At 39.3% G+C, this 17,522-nt stretch overlaps 1 protein-coding gene across 3 annotated transcripts in view; it reads left to right on the top strand.

The window, feature by feature from the left end:
- The window catches only part of LOC126469828 (probable 28S ribosomal protein S6, mitochondrial), a 525,346-nt gene that overhangs the window by 269,812 nt on the left and 238,012 nt on the right, over nt 1-17,522 (top strand). Inside the window, exon 5 of one of the 3 annotated variants that reach the window (XM_050097119.1) lies at nt 10,276-10,386. The exons of the other annotated variants lie outside the window; for them this stretch is intronic. The gene's annotated coding sequence lies outside the window, so the exon portion shown is untranslated. Of the gene's footprint in view, nt 1-10,275; nt 10,387-17,522 lie in introns of those variants that run through there. 3 annotated transcript variants of the gene reach the window in all.

Raw genomic sequence — 17,522 nt, forward strand, 5'->3', positions numbered from 1 at the left:
TCCTCCACACCTATAAATCCCTCATCCGCCCTATCCTTTGTTATGCCCATCCTGCATGGATCTCCGCTCCCCCTACCTTTTATAAATCCCTCCAAATCCTTGAACGCCATGCTCTCCGCCTCGCCTATCGCATCCGTCTCCCCTCCCCCACGCGGATCCTGTATGATCTCATCCCCTTCCCCCACCTCCTCCTTTTCCTTGAAAGGATACGGATCCTGTACACCTCCCGTAAACTTGATCCTCCTCACCCGCTCGTGTCCCCGATCCTCTCCCACCCCCGCCCACTGCCGCGCCTGTATTCCCACGTCCCACCCAGTCTCCATCTCTCCACCCTCCTTACCCTCTCCCAAGGTGGCTTCCGCCAGCTCCCCCTCCCTGATGATGTCCTCCTCCCCTGCATCTACCCCTCCTATCAACTTTGATCCTCCCCCCCCCCCCACCTCCTGTGTCCTTTCCTTCAGGCACCCTCCCTCCCACCCTTTCCCTTCCCTTCTCTTTCCTTTTCCCCCTCCCTCCTACCCTCTCCTCCGGGCTTCCCTCCCCCTTCCTCCCTCCCCCTCTCTCCTTTGCCCATGGCATCTCTGCTCTCCCCTCTCCCATTTCCCCTTCCTCCTCCTCCACCTCCTCTCTTGGCAGGTCCCCGGACTCGTACACGCTGAGTGGACATTCGCGCGCCGGAGATCATCGCCATCAATGTCTCGTGCGTGTTGTCGTGTTTCGTGTTCAGTGTTCCCGTCATACTCCATCGTTCACCTGTGCCATCGCCATCTTCAGTGTTAGTGCATCGTGACAACAGTTTGTAGTGAATTTTCGTCGAGTGTGAACGGCTCCGTGTTTGTCTTTATGTGTCTCCTGTTTTATTACCCACCGTTGTGTCACATTTGTGTATTCTTTCTGTTCTTCCTTTATCTCCTCTACGGCTGAAGAGCGGCGTACCATGCTGCTGACAGCCTGCCTGTTTGTACTGGTTTGAAAATAACATAAAAGAAAAAAAGAAAAATTGATTCCAAATAATAGAGTTTAGCAGCATAATTCACACCTTTCCCTTTCCTATTCTATGCTTTATTTCTTTATTGATTCCACCTTTATCCAAAATGATTGTCCATAATTATTTATATGATTGACTACACTTTACTGTGGATCCATCATCCATAACAAGATCCCTTCCTGTACCTCCGACAACGAAGTATTCTGTCTTTGTAAAGTTAATTTTCATGCCCCACTGCTCATATTCTTCTTTAAGCTTTCTTAACATGTATGACACATCCTCATCTTCCTTAGCAAAAGTGACATGATTGTCGGCGAAATATGGGGAGAAAAGGATGTCATCACCTACTCAATTCCTATGTTTTTGCACTTTCTTATCCAATTTTCAAAAATACAGGGAGTACATAAAGACCGGGAACACTTTCAATTATTTATTGCACAAGAACCAAACATTATACATATAGCATACATATGTCATTTTGAAAAGAAACCCTGAAAGGTTTTTTTTTTCATGTATACTGCCACAGACTAGTTTGGTAATTTGCCAATAATGAGCGACTAGACCATAACACCACTGCCTCCAAATTTTACTGTTGGCAGAAACATGGCGAGTTCATGTGTGGATCGAGCTTTCTGTGTGTTGGAGTTCGACAAAAAAAAGTATACTACAGCTGTTCATCAGATATTGAGAACCAAGTACGGTAAGAAGCCACCAACAAGGAAGGCCATTTACCACTGGCACAACAAATTCATTACGTCAGGTTGCTTGTGCCCGGCAAAGAGAAGCGGACATCCCAGTGTGAGTGAAGTGAATGTGGAGGGACATTCATAAGGAGTCCAAAGAAATCGGTGTGTTGTGCATCCTGTGAACTCGAAATGGTTCCAATGACAGTGTGAAACTCCTGCATGTGAAGTTCGTGGGTACCTGAACACGGCACTGCCGCATCGATGGATCAGCCGTGCTACAGAAGGGGACAGCTGTTTCACGAAATGGCCTCCCCGATCACCAGATCTCACTCTGTGTGACTTTTTTCTGTGGGGACACATTAAAGATCTGGTGTATGTACTGCCTCTACCACATGATGTAGCAGAGCTCCAATAGAGAATACAGGAAGCGACTGTCACAGTCGACGATGCCATGCCGGCATGGCTATGGCAAGATTTCGGTTATCTTATTGACGTGTGCTGAATCACTCATGGTTTGCATATCGAATGTTTGTAGAAATACTTTCAGAGTTTCTTTTGAAAATGCAATCTGTATGACATCTGTACAATGTTTAGTTCTTGTGCAAAAAATAATTGAAAGTGTTCCTGGACTTTATGTACACCCTGTATTTTAAAGAGGATAGGCACTAAGCAGCATCTCTTGCTAACCTTAAGTTTCTGTGAGAGTAACTTCCCAACTTTAACACAACAAGTAAGCTTTCTAAAGCATTGTACATAAGATTTATGAATGTTCTGATTGTTCCTTGCTTCCCACATTCTACAAAGTGGTACATTGTTGTAGGCCTTCTGCAAGTCTGTAAAAACCATCTCTCTCCAAGTCACAGGCCAGTTGCTCGCCAGTCACCTGTCTAATGGCGCAGATATTATTGATACAAAACCTTCGTGCCTGAAAGCCACTCTTTTCTTCTACTTCCTCAGTTTCTTTCTTACTTCTAGTTTAAATGGAATTACCATATAGAGTCTGTATAGAATTGAGAACTGTGATGCCTCAGTAAAGCAATCATTGATGCTTCCCTTTTTAAATACATTTGTGATGAACCCTTCTTTAAACTTGATAGGGATTTCCTCTCCACTAAGACACAGATTAAATGTTCAAACAACATGTTTGGCCTAGTCTTCAATAACTCCATATATACAGCTCCAGAACTTGGTGCTTTGTCATTTTTGAATTGTTTAACTGTATCCTGTACTTCCAGTGTTGTTATCTCCTGGATTTCTGTGTCATGTACATTGCCTGCAAAGGGGCATATATCATGAAATTTGGATCAATCTTCTTAAACAGTTCTTTGTAGTATGTCTTCCCTCCATCTATACTCATCAGCTGTAAGTTTATACTACTTCTGTCCTTTATTCATAGCTGTCTTATCATCTTCTTTACTTATTTGTACTTTTAACTTCATGTGCAGTTATTAATTTCTATACATTTAAAGTCCCACACAGCATTTTTTTGTCTGATTACTGCTTTCTTTGCCCCTCATGTCAGTGTTACATACCTGCTTCTGTAATCAGTCTTATTGCTTGTAAGCCATCTGTTATAGGCCTCCATATACTCCTTCACTTTTGCAGTGGTATAATCATCCCACCAATCATTTCAAATTTGCCAGACATGTTCTCAGGTACTCCAAGACTTTCAAAGGCAGCATCATGAGTAGCTCTCACAATTGTCTTATACACTACTTCCACTGTTGTATCATCAGTCTGATGTAGCTTCTCATTCAATCTCAGCTTCTATAAGAAGACAATTGAAGGATCCTGCAGTAAATTTAAATTATACTGTGGTTGGTCCAGTTTCTCTCTATTCTCGTTCGTTATTTGATTTACCAGTTATTCTTCAGCATCTTTCTGTAGCACCTCATTTCAAAAGCTTCTGTTCTCTTGTCTGAAATGTTGATTGTCCATAATTCTCTTCAGTGCAAGACTATCCTCCAGACAAATACTTTCAGAAAAGACTGAGTGAAGTGGCACAATGGTTAGCACACACAACTTGCATTTGGGAGGATGATGGTTCAAATCTGTTTCCAGCCATTCAGATTTAGGTTTTCGGTGATTTCCCCAAATTGCCCCAAGTAAATGCCAACATGGTTCCTTTGAAATGGCATGGCCAATTTCTTTCCCAGTGACCTTGACCTTGACACTGTGTTAAACTCTAATCTTTCCTCCTTTCTTCCTTCAGAAAAGACTTCCAAACACTTAGATTTAAGTTCGATGGTAGCAAATTTCATGAAACATATTTTTAGGAAATGTCAGTGGTCATAAAAATGATTAAAAACATAACACAGTCTATACTACATAAAACATTTTATTTTAAAAAAAGGGTGACCAGTTTCAACTAATATCTGACCATACTCAGACCGTTACATACTCCATACTGACTGCTGGAGCTGGTGGTGTGGAACACTAACTGCTCTTGTCTAGCGTGAAGAACAACTGCTCTGTTTTTAAAATAAAATATTTTATGAGTCTAGACTGTTTCTATTTTATTTTTAATAACAGATTTCTCTTTCTCAGAAATGCTCTTCGTGCTATTGCCAGTCTGCATTTTATATTCTCCCTACCTTGGCCATCATCAGTTATGTTGCTGCCCATAGTAGAACCTAGAACATTTTCTGAAGTAATATCTTAGGAACTGTACTGTGCCTGATGACCCCTTTTATTGCACATGAATAGATTCTAAGAGCTCTTATTACTTATTTTGATTAGATGCTGTGGTGAGTCAGTCTATTGTGACCGCTGCGCAACGGGAGAGTGAATGCCACCTGTTGGTGTTTCGAGCACATAACGTGGTAAGAAAATTATGTAAGTGGAGCAGAGATGAATGGGCAATGTTTGTTGTGACGATATGGTGACAAATGGTGACATCCTCTGACATAAGCGACTTTGACAAAGACTAAATTTTTATGGCCCAACAGCTTGGAATGAGCATCTCGGTAATGGCAAAGCTTGTCAGCTGTTAGTTTGCTACTGTTGTGAACATGCACAGGAAGTTGTTGATAGTGAAACTACAATTACGTAACGAGATGTTGGTCGTCCACACCTCATCACAGGATGTGCAGGCCTCTGACCACCTCGTTCTGTGCTGAGGCATGAAGATCAGGGGCTTGCCCACTCTGTAAAACAGGGTATATGGTGCTCTGTTGCAAATCTGAAGACAGAATACGATGCTGGTGCAAGCGCAAATGTTTTAGAGCAATCGAGCACACCATTCAGTGCACATTCTTGAACATGAGGCTCCACAGCAGATGACCCCCCTACATTTTCCCATGTTGACCCATTGGTATTGCCAGTTAAGATTACAGTAGGCATGAGAGCATGAAGATGAGACCATGAATCAGTGGAAATGTGTCGCTTGATAAGATGAATTACATTATTGTTTCTCCAGGTTGACAGTTGTGTATGGATACACTGTCATCTGTGTGAATGAGTGCTCGCAATATACAGAGCCATGTATAGAGGCCAAAGGTGGCAATATTACACTATGGGGGACATTCATTTGGGCTCCCGTGGAACCTGCAGTAATAATTGGTTTCATCATGAAGGCTGTAGACTATGTAGACATTATTGTGGACCATCTACACCCCTTCATGCATGATGTCTTCTCCAATGGCAATGACGTCTTCCATCACTATAATTGTTGACATCACAAGGCCAGAATTATGCTACATTGGTTTGAGGAGCAAGATAGTGAACACACATTGAGGTTTTGTCCACCAATTTCACCTGACTTGAACCCTATGGAACATATCCCGGATACTATCGAGTGCCAGATCCTTGTCCACAAACCACTGGTCTATAATTTACTGGAATTGCATGATGTGTGTAGACATCAAGTGCTGCACACCTCCAAAAACCTACCAAGGACTTTTCAAATCCATACCATGCATAATCACTGCTGTATTGCATCCAAAAGTAGATCAACATGCTATTAAGCAAGTGGTCAGAATGTTTTGGCTCATCGTTGCATTTGGAAGTGCCATCTAAACATCCCCCCTACAAAACACCTTCCCCCACCCCACCCCCACCCCACCCCCACCCCACCCCGAAAAGATCAATCTATTGCAGAAATTGACTCGAGCTCTAAATGTCAAAGAATGTAAATTTATCTTTATCATAGAACATGAAAGAACATTATTTATGAGTTGCAAGTGCTCATGTACCTGCATGTGCAAATTATGTGACACTGATACTCATGACAGTATACTTTTAATGACCTGATGATGTCAGCAAGCTGAAACTGGTCATTGTAGACTCTATAATAATGTGCAATCAAGATGAACATTTATGAATAATTCATATTACGCCATGATGGCAGGTGGTGCATGTAGCAGGGATTGTGGATCCACAATACCTGCTCCATTCACCAACGCAGGCCATAATGGTGTAACATGGTCTGAAGATGGTCACATTTGGATCAAAACCAGTTACCATCGCCAGTAAATAATTTATGAATAAAGTGCCAAACATGATTGTGGCCTCATTTATAAACTTCATGTCTTCAATTGATAAATTTCATGTGTGTGCTAATAATCTGTGCTGGTCAACACTTAGAAGGAGCATACCAAAACCTGTTTAAGATGTGTTAATATCATTCTGCCCTCTTATGTTTCTGTCATGTAGAGACTGGTTTACAAAAAGTCAGTCTTTCCATCCCCCACTTAGGAATGGGACAAAAAGAAACCTGAATACACATACAATAAAAAGTACTCTATGGTATGCATAGTACAGTGATTTTCAAGCTTTATATGTTGAGCAATGCAGTAATGTGGTGCATACTTCATATGCATATGTGCATTGCCGGGTCTGTATGTATCAGTTTAGGGATTTGCATAAAATCTCTACATGTTTTCAAACCAGATTTCCAAAGACTTTGTGTTTATAAAACTAACTAAAATTGTGGAATTGATACTGTTCTTTGTGTCACTAAACTTTTCCTCTCACTGTTCATTTTGTTCACTCCAACTTAAATTCATAAAAAGGATTTATTAAAAAATCCTTCTCCTCTGGATTGTATTATTAATCTCTTACAATAATATATTATTATCTGCAACAGACTGTAATATTTGCACTATAATCCTCATAGACAATTTTCATTTTCAGAATTTGATACTTTAGTATCCGGTGTGATTCAGATACCCCACCTGGCCTGAGTATCGATATGAAGAACATGTCAGATATACTTCGGCTCCAGAAAGCAGCCATGAATTTCACCCACGTGAATGGCAAGCATGTAAGATGCTGCCACCCTCTGACAAGTGTTAACCAGCACACACTGCAGCCTGACTATTGCTGACCTGTCTCTCACTTAGTCACTGAAACCTATAGTCATGTGCCATGGAATAGTAGACTTTTGACCTTGGCTAATATACATTCATGATTTGGATTGCTCTCTGGATTGTTGTATACACTTAAGAGGACTTTGCTACACTCTGGACGTACTTCGCGATCTCTGCTGTCATTTGTTTCTGGAACAGTAATTTTTGTTGTGACGACCTCCATGTTACCATCAGTGTGTTATCTTAAACTGTGTTGTACTTGCAGAGAGTAGGACAGAAGAGATACCTTTTTTTGTTTTGTTACGTTTGGTAATCGTTAGCTACCTGATTCGTTGTGAACTTATCTTTTCTTTGAATATTGACAAGTGATTTCCAGATGTACTAAACAGTTCAGCGGTCAAGGAACCTACTGGGATATTTGATTTGGACATGTGTAAAGCTTCCCCCTCCGCCCCTCCCCCATACAGCTGATTAGCCACATGATATGTTTGGTGAAAGAGCTCAGTTTGTGCTCCAGTGTTAGGGTTTTTTCTTTGACTTTGTCTTGCAGTGTTCCATAGTACGATCTTGCTGTAATGGATAGTAAATTGTTGTTGTAATAATGAATACTTTGAGGATGTATTAATAATTTTCTCTTTCAGCATAATATTTACTTGACTTACTAGCAAATTTTCACTAGTTATCACCCAGTTTGTTTCTGTGTCTATTCACTGCTGTTTGGGCAGTTGGTGAGTGTGATGCCAACTGCACACACAGCTGTTTTTTTACTCTGGGAGTAGTACTCTTATTCATTTGAAGTACTTGTATTTGACAGTGCCATACACTTTTCCTCATTGGTCTTTCACAAAAGCATGAAGAGTTTTTCAGTAACATCCAGCATTATTGGTGAGTAGGACAATTGAGGTGCACTGCATCAGCCATCACTGACAAGGGTCCTTTTCTGCATAATAAATTGCTGGATAAATTGCTTAAATTTTTTATGCAAAAGTCATTTTGTTTGCTTACCAGATGTTGCCTGAACAAGTCTTGTTTTGAGACTTCCTGGCAGATTAAAACTGTGTGCCGGACCGAGACTCGAACTCGGGACCTTTGCCTTACGCGGGCAAGTGCTCTACTGACTGAGCTACCCAAGCATGACTTACACCCCGTCCTCACAGCTTTAATTCCGCCAGTACCTCATCTCCTACCTTCCAAACTTGACAGAAGCTCTCCTGCGAACCTTGCAGAACTAGCACTCCTGGAAGAAAGGATATTGCGGAGACATGGCTTAGCCACAGCCTGGGGATGTTTCTAGAATGAAATTTTCACTCTACAGTGCAGTGTGCGCTGATATGAAACTTCCTGGCAGATTAAAACTGTGTGCCGGACCGAGACTCGAACTCGGGACCTTTGCCTTTCGCGGGCAAGTGCTCTACTGACTGAGCTACCCAAGCATGACTCACGCCCCATCCTCACAGCTTTAATTCCACCAGTACCTCGTCTCCTAACTTCCAAACTTCACAGAAGCTTTTCTGGGAAGAGGAGAGTTTCTGTGAAGTTTGGAAGGTAGGAGACGAGGTACTGGTGGAATTAAAGCTGTGAGGACGGGGCCTGAGTCGTGCTTGGGTAGCTCAGTCGGTAGAGCACTTGCCCGCGAAAGGCAAGGTTCCGAGTTTGAGTCTTGGTCCAGCACACAGTTTTAATGTGCCAGGAAGTTTCATATCAGTGTACACTCCACTGTAGAGTGAAAATTTCATTCTAAGTCTTGTTTTCCTGACAGTCTTCCTCATACCTAAATTTCTGGCACTGTATGATGAAATTCTGTGGGTATGACTTAATTTACTGTCAGTGGCACAAAATTTGAAATAAATGGCTGTTTTGAGCCTCTAAGTCCAACAAGAGACATGAACAAGCCCAGTTCTGCATCATATAAATGCCGAGATAATGAAATATGGAATAAGAGTCATAATTATGTTCAGGAATTTACATGGTCATGTAATTGTGGAATTCTGTAATGTCATAAAGCTGGTAACCATAATCCAAAATAGGGTTTATGGTACTGAAAGTTGTCATTTATGTATTCTCTGTTTTTTTAATTAAAGCTCTTATAAGTGCTATTCCAAATATTCTTATATGGTATATTATGTCTCTAAATGCTTCTATATCAGCACATCTCCCCATGTTTTTCTCATCTATGTTATTATCTTGCCTAGAGGAAAAAATACCCCTTGTGAGCCGAGAAAAACTACACATATCAGAAGTTCATTATTTGTCTATTTCTGCTGTTATTTTTATTTTTCAGCCTTTCCTTTCCTTTCCTTTGTGCAAAACAAACCAGAATTTTCAATAGTTCCTTATCCAAATAAATTTTTCCCTCTCATGTCAAATGTGTTTGATTTTGGTGTTGCTGTGTCATTATATTTCAAAAAATGTGCATGCTGGTGTAGCTGGCAAAGTATACCAGGCGTTAAGTTTACTTAAGGTGGACCTCTTTAGTCTTTTAGGAAAACTGTACTTATGTAAATACATAAAGCAGAATATTTTATGGTCTTTATTTACATTTTTATTTTGGCATATGTTGTGTTTTAAGTGTTGGGCAAGGAAATTTTATACATTAGTTATTTAAATATCATAAGTGGGTAAATGATTTATGTGACCTCATCTCTGTTTTTATAGCACATAGTAAATACTAGCAAATAATCCTTCTACAACCACACAATAATAGTAGCAGATTCCCTACTATTTTTCTATGTTGTATGTAGCTTTAGACAGCAACTCAAAGTAAAATAGGCATGAAGTGAATTGTTGCTCTTAATGCCACATTGTATTAGCCTTCATATTGTTGGGAGGTGTTTCTAGAAATGACCAGAGATCAAACTTTAAAGTTCTGTGGACAGGCATTTACCCTCTGGATCCCCAAGTGAGACAGCAAGTAGGATTGTGTACCGTATATGAGTTTATCACTATTTGAGATAAACTGAAATAGTAGCTCTTGCACAGTGAACATGGTTTTATAAATACAAGTGTGTGTGGGGCCATGTTTATTATTTTCAGTATTACATTATATAGTCTTCCTAGTTCCATGAATGTTTTATGTTCTCTGTAGCTTTTCAATGTTTAAACTATTATTTTACATATTTGTCTTCTGTTTCATTGTTATATTTTACAAATGATAAGAGAAACATTTATGCCTCTCAACATCTCAGGTTTTTGATAGTTGACCTGTTTTGCTGCATTGCATTTAGAATTTTTAGTACTTTGTATGCTTTTTACGTAAATTTTTTTTAATCTTTATGGTTCATTTCTGTTGTAGGGAAGAAACATGAGAATTTAGCAGCAGTTCTGTGATATATTTCCACTGTTTTGTCATTGGACATCAGCTTTTAAGAAAAAGAAAAAAATCTAATTCCAAAAATATTAGTGGTTTGGACAATGCTCACATTGTAAAGTGTCACATTTAGAAGTCATCAACTGATAATTTTTGTCAAAACTGATGTGCTTTCAGGCAATGAAATGACATATTGTCCAGTACATTATTTTGTTTTATTTTCATTTGTTAATTAGGTATAACTGTAATTTGAACTTGAGTTTGTTTGGTAGAGCCACCATCACTTGAAAGTCATGTAATTTATGTAACATGCAGAAATAGTGAGAAATTCAAAATTAAGTGTACACTCAAAATATTCCAAAGAAAAATGGTGTCGTACTTGTAGCAGGAAGTACAAGAAAAGCTCTAATTAAAACTTGTTTATTAATTGTTGGATTCTACTTAAATTTAATGTGCACTGTTTGGTTGTAATTACCTAAATACTTCTGGAAAAAGTTTATCTTACTTAATTTGTTGTGTCACACTGATTAAATTTCAATAATAAGTTGTACAAGTGACTTAGGAGTCTGTATGATGAAATATGTTGAGTGATACTATTTTCAATTATTCAGAAATTTATATGAATATCACTGCTTGTGAACAAGATATTAAATTAATCAAGAAGAGTCTGTTGAAAATAATGTTTAGTGTTAAGTGCAAGAGGTGGTCATACCACCATACTGTAAGTTAATTTGCTTTTTGTTTCAGTAAATATTTGAATGATCATAGCATATCTTTTCTGAACATGTTAGGATGAAGGTTCAGAGGAATAGTTATGAGATTCAGATTTTAGTAGGGGCAGGAGTTTTATTTGCTTTTTGAGTCTTACCTGATAGACAGTCCTGCAATGCAAAATCCGGCATTTGAGTTTCCCAGAGCCTTGTCAGATAGAGTTGCTTACTTTGAGTCTTGCACCTGATGTGTTGGGATTTCCTAATCTGCATAAAGTGGACTGTAGGGGAGTTACACAGGACATACTTAAGTTGTGCCTACTACATTCATTTGGGGGTTACGGAATTTCCCTTGACTCTCTATTTGCTTTAGATAGTCTCCCAGGCCAGGTACCATGCTACAAGAAGTCATGGCACCAGGCAGCTCTTTCAGAGAAGTACTATTGGGGGGATGACCAATATGAGTGTTTGCATTCTCCTCCAGATGTTGTGTTTGATGGAAAAGGTGGACTAGGCAGGATTAATTAAAGCTAAAAAATGTCCTTTGTCAATCTTGTTTCCACTACATGTAATAACTGCATTCAAAATATTAAAAAGATACAAGGGGAAACCAATCAAAAGTGATCATAGAAGTTTACATCAATGGTACACACCTGACCTCAAAAAATTAAGAACACGTCATTAATCTTTATAATAGATCAAAGAACAGTGAAGAAGATGTACTTCAGTACTTTCAACTATAGAAGAGGTACAGATCAGAAATTATAAAACAGAGACAGATGGAAAATGATAATTGTATGCAGCAATCACAAAACAAATGCAAGGCTGCTTGGAACATTATCAAATTATCTTGGTAATACTAACAGAACTGCATATGATATGACCAGTATCACACCCGATGAAATGAATAACTTCTTTATTAATTCTGGTAACAAAGAACACCCAGCTCTTAATAAACGTCTCAGGGGGGAGGGGGGGGGGGGGGGGGGGGAGAGATATTCATATTGCACAACAAACCTGCAATATCTACTACACACCTAGATTCACTGCCTGCAGACAGTACTGTGCCCATTACAACTCCATCCAACACCCCCAGCATCATATGTTCATTTCTTTGTTTAACCTTTGCAGAGAAACAACAGCCTTTCTTCCATATACTGGTGTCCTGTTAAGATCGACTGTATTAAGGAAAATGATACAGTGAACTCATATTCTGCTTTAGATTGTTTGAGGGCAATGTAAAAACTGATTTGGGCTTCTGCAAGTCAGAATTTTACTACATCTCTTGCCAATGCAGTCTGTCATACACATGGTAAACTGTCTGAATTGTGGAAAAACATTGCACTGGACATGAGCAGCACGTAAGTTTAGGATTTACAGACAGTGTCAGTAAAGATTGTGATGCTGACCACGGTCTCCTTAAAAAAAAAATTAAAAATAAACTTAATACCAGAATATGGGAGTAAAAAAAGCAAATTTCAACCAACAATACATATATAGAAACAGTTAGGCTCCAAGAGCTGACCGAGCGAGGTGGCGCAGTGGTTAGCACACTGGACTCGCATTCGGGAGGACGACGGTTCAATCCCGTCTCCGGCCATCCTGATTTAGGTTTTCTGTGATTTCCCTAAATCGCTACAGGCAAATGCACGGATGGTTCCTTTGAAAGGGCACGGCCGATTTCCTTCCCCATCCTTTCCTCACTCGAGCTTGCGCTCCGTCTCTAATGACCTCGTTGTCGACGGGACGTTAAACACTAATCTCCTCCTCCTCCTCCAAGAGCTGGAATATGAACCTTCGACAGAATGCTGGTTCGTAACTGCGCTAGCCTCCTGGCATCAGTCCACAACTTACCTGATGATAACAAATCGGTCTGAAGTCCAAATATTTTAAAAGTTTGCTGCAATGATTCACCTGAGAATGTTTCAATCTGCTCTGTTGTAACTTGGAAGTATAAGTGACCTAGTCACTAGTCATAACATTACAGGTATTTCGCTGCACTCATTGTACACTTCTTTCTATTTAACATAGTGGTGATGTGACTACATTTCTTTTGGAAGAGACTTTTTTTCAAATCGTAGACTGAGAGTATTGGCATCTGGAAAACAGCAGTGCATTTAACTGTATTGACGTAGATACTGTGTACATTTTTTATCATTGTTGGAGATTGTTATACACGCAAATTCCAAGGCATACTGTTAATGAGTAAATGGTAGCAGAAGGCAAGATCATTATATTAATCATTCACTTGGGGTAGATTATGAAGAAGTTAATGACACAGTCATTCAGTTTTCATTCAGGTATGTACTGCCATTGTTAACAATGATATTGACATGAAAATCTGCTGACAAGGAGTGTAGGTGCCCTCATACCAGCTTCAGTCAGAAGAGTGGATGTGGATCCGTATTACATTTAGGAAGTGTGAAAGATTGGAGAGGGTGATGGTATGAAGGGGAACACTGTTACTAGACATACACGTGTATCTAACTAACGAAAGCAGTCTGATGGTAAGACTAGACCTGTAACTTCCAGGACTGATGACCTCAGAAGTTAAGTCCCATAGTGCTCAGAGCCATTTGTAACTTCCAGGCAGATTCAAGTCCTGTACCAGACTGGAACTCAATCCAAAAACTCTCCTTTTACATACAGTGTTCTTACCAGTTGAGTTATCTGAGCATGACTCACAGTCTGTCCTTCAAAGCTTCACTACTTCCAGTCCCTCCCCCCAACTTTTGAAACTCTTACTTCCTTAAGTGCTCATTCAAAATGGTATGCAGGAGAGCTTCTGTGAAGTTTGGGAAGTAGAGGAGAGGTACTGGCAGAGGTAAAGCTGAAGCTGTACGATCAGAGTTTGTAAAGAACCAAGATTTCGACCAGCTGGAAAAGTGGACTGTTTGATTTCACTTTTACTAGTGAAGTATTTGTTGCCATCTTAATTTTACAATATGCAATGTATGGGTTTTGTGGAAGAATTTGATACACTGGAGCATTTTCAGCTATTATATTTTTCTTATTTGAAACTAATGAGAACATTTTTGTAAGCTACAACTTGTGAACATAAAATCCCAGAAAAATAGTCATCCTATCAGTTTCACTTTAAATGGGAATGGTAAATGGGAACATAGTTTTGAAGAGAAATTGTTGCCAAAAATAATGTAAGCTTGATAATTTAAGTTGCTCAATTAACAACAAATACCATGTATACTTACAAAATCTTGAAATTCTATTTGCATTGTTGCAAACTGTAATTTTTTATTCATTAGGTAAATCATCTTTCTTTTATGAAAATGTTAACTTCACCAAAAACATTTTTATTTGATACAAAATCATAATAAGTTAATAAAATTACATAGATATAACATACTGGAAATTCAATTTTTGATTCATTGTTGTTTTATATACTTTTTGTAACTATTTTTGCTCTAAGTTTTTTCTGCTAATAAAAACACATAGTTTTGTCTACATTTTCACTGATAAGGAAACCAGATGTTAACATAATAATTAGTATATAAAGCTCAGTCTGCATTGCCAATGAACTCTTGAATGCCTGTGCCTTAGAGGCTAAAAGACATGCCTAAAGTGTGTGTGTTTATTTTTGTGTATTTTGTAAAGAAAAAATTTTTGTAATACTTTCCTTAAACAGTTATCATTGACTGTTTAGGTTCACTTTTACTACTAATTATAAAGTTTCTGTTCAATTTTCATACTTCCAATAGCAATATAATTCATCATTTCACCATTACTTCACTTTTCTGACAGGGCTCTAACTCAGCTGAATAATTTTACTGTCTTATTTCTGTTCTATTTAGCAGCTTATTATCATATCACTGTTGTTATTCATCACTCGAACCATTCAAAGTGTACACTTTGTTTTTATTTTGTTTATCGTCTTTACCATACTGTTGCATACAGATCATTCTAGCTCTGTTTAGTGAGGTTCTGTTCCTGATACCAGTCAGCTGTTAAATGACCACTGCCAAAGTCTACTGGCCTTGGCCTCCCCTCTCCCTTAATAGACATGCTCCTTTCACTTTTGGGAACCTTTGTTCCCCTTTGCAGAGTGCCCCGCAATGCAGTGTCCCCCCACCCTCACTAGCCCAGCCCAGCCCTACAGTGGCATCCTTGCAAGCTTTGCAAGGGAGCACACTAAGCTCCATATTACACACCCAAATGTCCAGTCTCTGGCAAATCATCTCGACAAGATCCATTACATATTTCAAGACATAGACAGCCATCTAATACTTCTGTCGGACACCTGGCTCAAACCAAGTATTCCCACAAGTTCAATAAATCTAGACGGTTACATCTTTGTTAGGCACGAAAGATGAGGAGGTGGAGTAGGGGTTTACATATGCCTTGATTTATCACGTACTGTGTTACACATCCAACAATAATGAAAATAAGCAAGTGGAATATATGTTCATAGAGATCAAATCCCTTAATAGAAAGTGCCTAATGCGTGTCCTCTACAAACTTCCTAAAGTTCAAAACTGGTCTTTCAAGTCTCAAACTGAAGCATGAGCATAGAATTATACCTGTTGACACTAACAAATTTTCTATACGATAGTCCTTTCAGTATGAAATTTAAGCCAATGCTTTCTTCTTAAATTTTGTCGCTACTTCAGCCTGTTCCTATCCATCATACGAACAGTAGTCATGCTCTCATAGATACATTTGCAATGAAATCCCCAGGCTAAGTAATTTATGTGTCTCAAATATCTGCACCTGGCATGTCCAGCCATGACATACTCTCTAGAATGTCCAGAAAGAGACTGCAATTTACTACTTACCAAGATTTCAGACTGCGAGGCAAACAGAGGAGCTACTTGATTGAGAAGTAGCGGTTCCAGTCTCTCAAACTGACATACAGCTGGGAGAGCGGTGTGGGTCTCGGGTTCAATTCTCGGCGGAGTCAGGGATTTTCACCTGCCTCGAGATGACTGGACGTTTGTGTTGTCCTTATCATTCATGAAAGTGGTAAGATTGGACTGAGCAAAGGTTGGGAATTTGTATGGGCGCTGATAACTTAGCAGTTGAGTGCCCTACAAACTAATCATCATCCATATCCGCATCCAGTGATGCCTATGAGCTGAGGATGACTTGGCAGCTGGTCAGTACCTTGGGCCTTCATGGCCTGTTTGGGAGGAATTTAGTTTTAGAGTTTTCAGACTCATTAATTCGTCTGTTCTTGTACAATAAATAGTTTGGGGGACATCCTCTATTCCTTTCTCAGTCATAAACAAAAAACTCCATGGGTCTACTTACAAACTTACTCAACTATATGACAAGTGGGCTCCCCTGACGAGCAGAAAAATAAGAAAGAAACGTGCACCTTGGTTAACTGAGTAACTAAACCAGCTTTTGATTCTCAGAGGTCCTGCATATTGGACATACAAACTAAGTCCCGCATCTGAAAATCATATTGCTTACAAGCAATAGTGTATTCCCATACATTAATCAAGAACAGAAATGGCCCAGCTGTCCTGTGGAAAAACCTGCATGGTCTTGGTACAGGCAAAGTAAAATCTGCAGCTGATCCCATTGTCGCAGTTGAACTGAAGCAGTACTTCATGTTACCTACAGTCACAATTGAACCACATACGAAATAGACACATGTTGATTACTTGTGGTTTTGTGGGATTTAAGGGACCAGACTGCTACAGTCATCGGTCCATTGATTACTTCATGAGGTTAAATGACTGTAGCAACAAAAAATTCTATCTGAAGCATGTTTCTTGCAATACTGTCATGCATGTCAGACCAGCATCTACAGGACGTGATGGCATCACAGTACAAATGATGAATATTATTATTGACCCATGACTGTCCACTATAACAGATATCTTCAAACACTCCTTGACCACAAGTGTTTTTCCTGAGTTCTGGAAACAGCCCCTAAATACCTGAATAAATTGCTACCAGAAAGAAAAATCAAAAATCATATTTTGTAACCAGTAATGAAATATTACAGAGTACATAAGGTCAAATGTAAGATGTGTTGTACCTCTCAGATATAATCAGGTATATCACATATTTGCGACAACAGGCATTTGAGAAATTGAATACTCACAGGAAATCACTTAGTAAAAGATATTTATTTAACATTTTGATGTTACATTGATAGAATTTCTGGTGGCATACATTTCAAATAACAACATAGTCTTATTTGTGAAATTCTGGGATGAATATTAAACGTACTACATACAAAAACTAGTTGCCCTGTAGAATTTGATATTTTATCTCTTTGCCTTGTGTCAGTAATCTGAGGCTAATGACCTAGGTAGACTTACTGGGACCAGTGTTCGTGGACCTTGATGATGCTGTGGTAGTTCTGCCTTTATACAGGCTGAACCCTACCTTTTTTTCCTTCAGTTCTAGCATATCATATATTGTGTATTATGGGGAAATCTGAAACTGTCACAGCCCAGGGTGCATACGACCCAGGACAACCGGGAATTGTTTCATCCGGGAGAAAACCGGGAAAAACCCGGGAATTTTTCGGAATTCCGGGAATTTTTCATT

The sequence above is a fragment of the Schistocerca serialis genome, chromosome 3, assembly GCF_023864345.2.
Source record: "Schistocerca serialis cubense isolate TAMUIC-IGC-003099 chromosome 3, iqSchSeri2.2, whole genome shotgun sequence".
NCBI lineage: Eukaryota > Metazoa > Arthropoda > Insecta > Orthoptera > Acrididae > Schistocerca > Schistocerca serialis.